Raw genomic sequence first — 6339 nt, forward strand, 5'->3', positions numbered from 1 at the left:
GTCCCAGGTCTAAAGAGTCCATGTCAGTATATATTTGGGGCAGCTGTTTCGAGAACATCAGGCATCAGGCCAGTGTCTGGCTGTTACCAAGAAGATCATGCCCCAGTTTCACAAAGCGGCGTACAACATTCATTTTTATCGTACATCTGTTATACAATATTTAGTGTCACTATTCCTATACCATTGTCCTATGTGTGTGATTATCATACATGTAATACATCTCTGTGAAACTGGGCCCAGGTGGTTAAAATCCTTAATCATGCACATTGTACCTGACATGATGCAGTGCTTTTTGTCTTGGCTCTAGTCTACCTATGGAGTAGTCATATCAGAGCAGGATTGCTCTGCTGGGCATAAACACCAATCAGTTACATATACATACAATACTATCACCATAACATTCCACACTCAAGACATTCTCAGCTTAAAGAAATCTTGCAAAAAAAAAATCATTAAACAACACTTCTTTTGTCAAACATCTTTTTACTTACAAAGATAAATTTCAAGCATACAGTTCAGAATTCACGATTTGGCCTGTTTTTAGATTCTGTCCACCAATTGTGGCCATTCAGTAATCAGCACTGGTCAGTGTCAGAGTAAATGCACATATAATGTAAAACAATAAATCTGAATGATTGTTTACACGAATTATACATAATAATGTGTATAATGTTAGAAAATTTGGTGGAAATAAAAGCCTTGTTACATACAATATTAAAAGCATACTGCATGTTAAGGAAGACTACACACAAAGTACTGTGGCATAACAAGCACAATTTTGTGAACAAAAATTACAGTGTCACAGAATGAGATTCAAAGTATATTCTAACTGACTTGTCGCTGTATAACTGACACTGATCTGATTGTCTACTCACATACAGTCTTGTCTTAACCTAGTTACATTACTTAGATGTTCAGACGACGGAGACACACATACCAGTAATCATTATCTTGCACTTAAATTTTAATTAAATTTACTCATTAATGGTGATACATACATAACACTAAAAAGAAGCTAACACTGTGTAAACAACTATTGACCACTGGGACGAGAGGTTCAATGAAGTCAATGAAGAAAAGCTTTCTTCAACCAGTTCACCTTATTAGGTAATAAGCATAGGTGTGTCTAAGCCATGCAAAACTTCCCGAACTATGGTATCTCCCTTAAAACAATGCGGCAGGTGTCAAGAAGCGACACTGATGTGTGATAGGGCGTGCTGGCTACTCTATTATCATTATTTGGGTATGGTGTAAATGAATCATTCTGTGTCGACTGATATAAACACTTTTTCTTATACATGTAAATGTGCTTGCGCTTATTTCTTCTAATCACATTTCATTTCGTCAGGCTTAATCATGAATGGTATACTGCTATTGTTCTCAGTCAGATTATTTTTCTTTTTATCTGACAAGTGGGTTTTTTTTCGTTCTGCAAGAAAACTGTATGCCAGAGCTGTTAACTTTCTTCGCGTGTTCATTACCAAATCACTGCAATCAGATCCAGAACCGCTGATCTGATTGCATTGAAGATTAATGTGAATGTACATGACTACTGGTGCCATCAGGATTGAAAATTTTATGCAAATAACTGCATGCAGTTCTAGTTTAAGTAGAGAACTAAACAGTGCATTGGAAGTAAGTTCCCTTCAAAACTGTATTTGACATTTTCGAAGATAAATTTCCACACATTGTCTCAGTAATCAAGTTAACACACTGTAGCAAGGATTACCTTGTAGATACAGACATGTGCAATGAGCATGCGCAAACAGATTAATGGTCGGATTATGAAATTGTGATTCAAGATAATTCTGTATTAACAAAAGTGAATTAATCACTTTCAAAATGTCATTGTGGGTGTCTCTGTGGTCAGTTATTGATGAAACATCGTGTAACCAGCAGTAAAGGATACAGTGTGGGTCTCCAAATGGTGTGGTGGTGCATGATGGACATACTACACATCAAGCTGAATCTATGCATTGCCAACTGATATGCATCAGACGATGTGATGTCCGTTTTGGTCAATAAAAATGAGAAGAAAACAAAACATTGTACTACCTGACAATGTAAGTATCACAAGTCCCATAAGGTCTCTGAACTCTTGCTTTGTTAACCATGCCTTGGTTGTCAAATGTGGATAGGGCTATTGCAATTGGGCAGTTGGAAGCAATCACATCAGTAAAACAAGTTGCGCTTCCAATGGAAGTGAACCCAAATGCCATTCATAAATTAGGTGCAAAACTTTTCAACACTGGAAATGTAAGGAATGCGCCAAAAAGTGAAAGGCCCTGGGCAACAACACAGCGAGGAATTGTGGACACAACACTCGGGAACAGAAGGTCATCTGGTATGAAAGTAGTTACAATCATAAACTTCGTGATCCAAAGATCATTCCATGCATTTCGTTCAATCAGTGTTTTAAAAATGGCTGCAAAATACAAAGAATGAAAACAGAAAACGTTTTAACAGCCTTAACAAGGGGAAAATGCAACCAAAGTAATGTTTTCAGTTTAACTTTTTGTGACAAACACTAAAATCGGTGTTTCCCTGACTAGTAACGGCCTTTGGTGGTGGCAGCGTCCTGGTCTGGGCAGGAATAAGTGCTACTGGTAAAACAGATTTGGTTCCTCTTGAAGGAAACTTTGAACCCCTATTGAACGTAAATCGCTACACTGACACTATTCTCCATTCTCAGGTTTTGCGAGCTCACTATCTCAGTGCGATACAAAATGGTGCTTATACCAGATTTTAACATTATCTTGTCATACACGTAGTCAAAAATATCTTGAATCTTTAATAGTAAACCAAGAATTCGTTCCGCATGCTCATTCAAGCACATCTGTATCTACAGGGTAATCCTTGCTACAGTGTGTTCACTAGATTACTGAAATGCTGACTGCAAAATTTAACGACATTTTGGCAAATATCTTGGTAAATGTCAAACACAGTTTTGGGGGGAACTGCTTCAGGGTTTTAATTGCAAAATGTTACCAACTTCAGCAAATCCATAATTATTTTATAAATCTTATAAAATAAACTATTTATAAGTAACTTAGTTTCATTATTTTCCCAATTGGCTTCCGCTAGCATTATGGATAGCAACCCTTGCAGAATATATGGCACACTAAGGGAGACTACTCTTCACATTTTATGAAGAGCATGCTCTAAGGATCTAGCATGCTCTAATGCCTGCTGACCGCCATTACTTCAAGTTAAGATGGACACAATTCAGCAGTTCCTAAAACATACTCAAAAATTCCAAAGTAATATGGCATTCTGTGACATGCAGAAATAACATGATCAGCTATAGGCCTAATCAACTTCAATGCAATTTTACTGCCTTGCAGAGCCTTCTTTACAGTAAGCACACCCAGATTTGCAAGTTTCTGGAAACAGACAATAACAACACATGCCGGTCCAGCCGGTTGATACACATGTAACAAACATTTGAGAAATACAGTTCCAGCCTTGATGACTCCAAACATAAGTACTGCCTTTAATAGACATGATCAAGTGTGTGTCCATATATGTGATGCAGGTGGAACACACTGTGTGTGCCCATATCTGTGAATCAGCCTGAACAGATTCTAGTGTATGTGTGTGTCCATATATGTGAATCAGCCTGAACAGGCCCTAGTGTATGTGGGTGTTCGTCTATGTGAATCAGCCTGAACAGACTCTAGCGTATGTGTGTGCCCATATCTGTGAATCAGCCTGAACATACTCTAGTGTATGTGTGTGTCCATATATGTGAATCAGCCTGAACAGGCCCTAGTGTATGTGGGTGTCCGTCTATGTAAATCAGCCTGAACAGACTCTAGCGTATGTGTGTGTCCATGAATGTATATCAGTCTGAACAAATCCTAGTGTATGTGTCTGTATGTGTGTGTCCATGTATGTGAATCAACCTGAACAGACTCTAGCGTATGTGTGTCTATGAATGTGTATCAGTCTGAACAGATCCTAGTGTATGTGTCTGTATGTGTGTGTCCATGTATGTGAATCAGCCTGAACAGACTCTAGTGTATGTGGGTGTTCGTCTATGTGAATCGGCATGAACAGACTAGTGTATGTGTATGTCCCTGTATGTGAATCATTCTGAACAGACTCTAGTGTATGTGTGTGCCCATATATGTGAATCAGCCTGAACAGACTCTAGTGTGAGTCCATGTATGTGAATCAGTCTGAACACTCTAGTGTGAGTCCATGTATGTGAATCAGCCTGAGCAGACTCTAGTGTATGTGTGTGTCCCCATATGTGAATCATTCTGAACAGACTCTAGTGTATGTGTGTACCCATATATGTGAATCAGCCTGAACAGACTCTAGTGTATGTGGGTGTTCGTCTATGTGAATCGGCCTGAACAGACTAGTGTATGTGTATGTCCCTGTATGTGAATCATTCTGAACAGACTCTAGTGTATGTGGGTGTCCCTGTATATGAATCAATCTGAACAGACCCTAGTGTATGTGTGTGTTCATGTATGTGATTCAGTCCGAACAGACTATAGTGTACAAGTGTGTCCATATATGTGAATTACTCTGAACAGACTTTAGTATATGTGTGTCCCTGTATGTGAATCAGTCTGAACAGACCCTAGTGTACATGTGTGTCGATGTATGTGAATCAGCCTGAACAGACTCTAGTGTATGTGTGTGTCCATGTATGTGCATCAGTCTGGACAGACTCTAGTGTACTGATACGCTTCCCACCGCCAGAAGAACAATCCAACAAGTAATTGCATGTCCACGAAAACACAGCTTTTTGGGCAGCCAATAATGCATGCAGTTACTGTCTGTGCCCTTTACTCAGTAAAGATCACCAGTGGTAGTTTCAACCCCTGCCATCATGTTATAGTCTTGATCAAGCAGAAAGGATCAATCTCAATTAATACAATAGTTTTGTGATACCCAGGATATCGTTAATACATAATCATAAAGTGTGGGCGCAACGGTCAGGTACAAAGCTGACCAGCAGACTGCTCGGCTGGGGAGCCATTGTGCAGGTCTAAGATCAGAATCTTGGCAATATAAAACTGACGGTCAGTAGGCACAAAGGTAGAGACATGATTTACTACTATTCAGGTGATCAAAGAAGTACATAGTTATACACAGGTGTAGTTGAAGTGGTTTATATACCCATATAGGTTGCCAAGCATTTCTCAACTGGGGAGTTTCGAGTGAAAACTCTTTTTTGTTGAAGGTGAAAGCAGTCCTCCTGTAAAATGTGACATGTGAAAAATGTTAGGCAACCTTTGTAGACATTAATTTACCACTCATTTGCCCCACTGTGTTCTAGAGGCAAAGACACTCCTTTCCTTTACAAATTTCTCAAGTTCACAAATGTTCAGCTCCTCAATTTTCTCCATCGTTTGTCCTCTCCAAGTAATTAATTTTATATGAAACTTCTTTCAGACACTCATGTTATAGTAAATGTGATCCCACAATAGTTGGCTAACATATCTGACAGGTCACATGAGGCAGAAGGACCTTATTTACCTTTAGCAGTAAAAGAGCTCGAACTCAAAACTGACCTATTGGTTAAAGATCACTGTAACTGCATTTATGAAGAATGAATGCAGCTCTTAATGCGAACACACATTTGAATTAACACGGATTAATTAATCTCTGAGAAATCCTTGCGAAAAATTTGTACAACCTTCAAGAAGCTTTTCAATGTGTTCCAACAAACACAATGTCCGATTTCCATGTGTACCTCTGTAATCATCTCTTCTAACGTACATGATGTAAAGGTATAATGGATGAGCTGTAGTAACATTCTGCATTGTAACTTTATCACCTGTACTTTTAAAACACTATTTCACACCAAGCATAATTACACCAGGAACATCCAAGATGGGTGATATGTTACAAATACTACATATCACAGGATAAATGTATAAGGAAGTTGGGATTTGTTGTATTAACTTCACAAATACTGGTATACATGCACATGGATTATTGAGGCAGTTTTCACCAGCTTAACAGCATAAGAATATGCAAAGCATTCATCTTCTGTAGTAGAGATCAGGACCCACTTGCATGAGGCCCCCTTAAAAGTTAAGATTAAGTAACTACCACGGCGACATAATGCCTACAGTGTTGGTTGCCAATTTTGGTTACGTGCTCTTAATGTTAATTGGGCTTCATGCAAGCAGGCCCAGACTATTTGGCAAGTACATTTTTATAGTGTTTGATTTAAAAATGTTCTGGTTTGCTGTTGTGGTTGTCGTTGGGTCAAGATGAAATACATGTAGTTTATTTGTCAAAGCATATCCCAATGCATGTGCTGTATGAATGTACATGTCAAGCCAACAAACAAGCATCCTGACAAGGCCAATG

The sequence above is a fragment of the Liolophura sinensis genome, chromosome 1 (assembly GCF_032854445.1).
Source record: "Liolophura sinensis isolate JHLJ2023 chromosome 1, CUHK_Ljap_v2, whole genome shotgun sequence".
NCBI classification, from domain to species: Eukaryota; Metazoa; Mollusca; class Polyplacophora; order Chitonida; family Chitonidae; genus Liolophura; species Liolophura sinensis.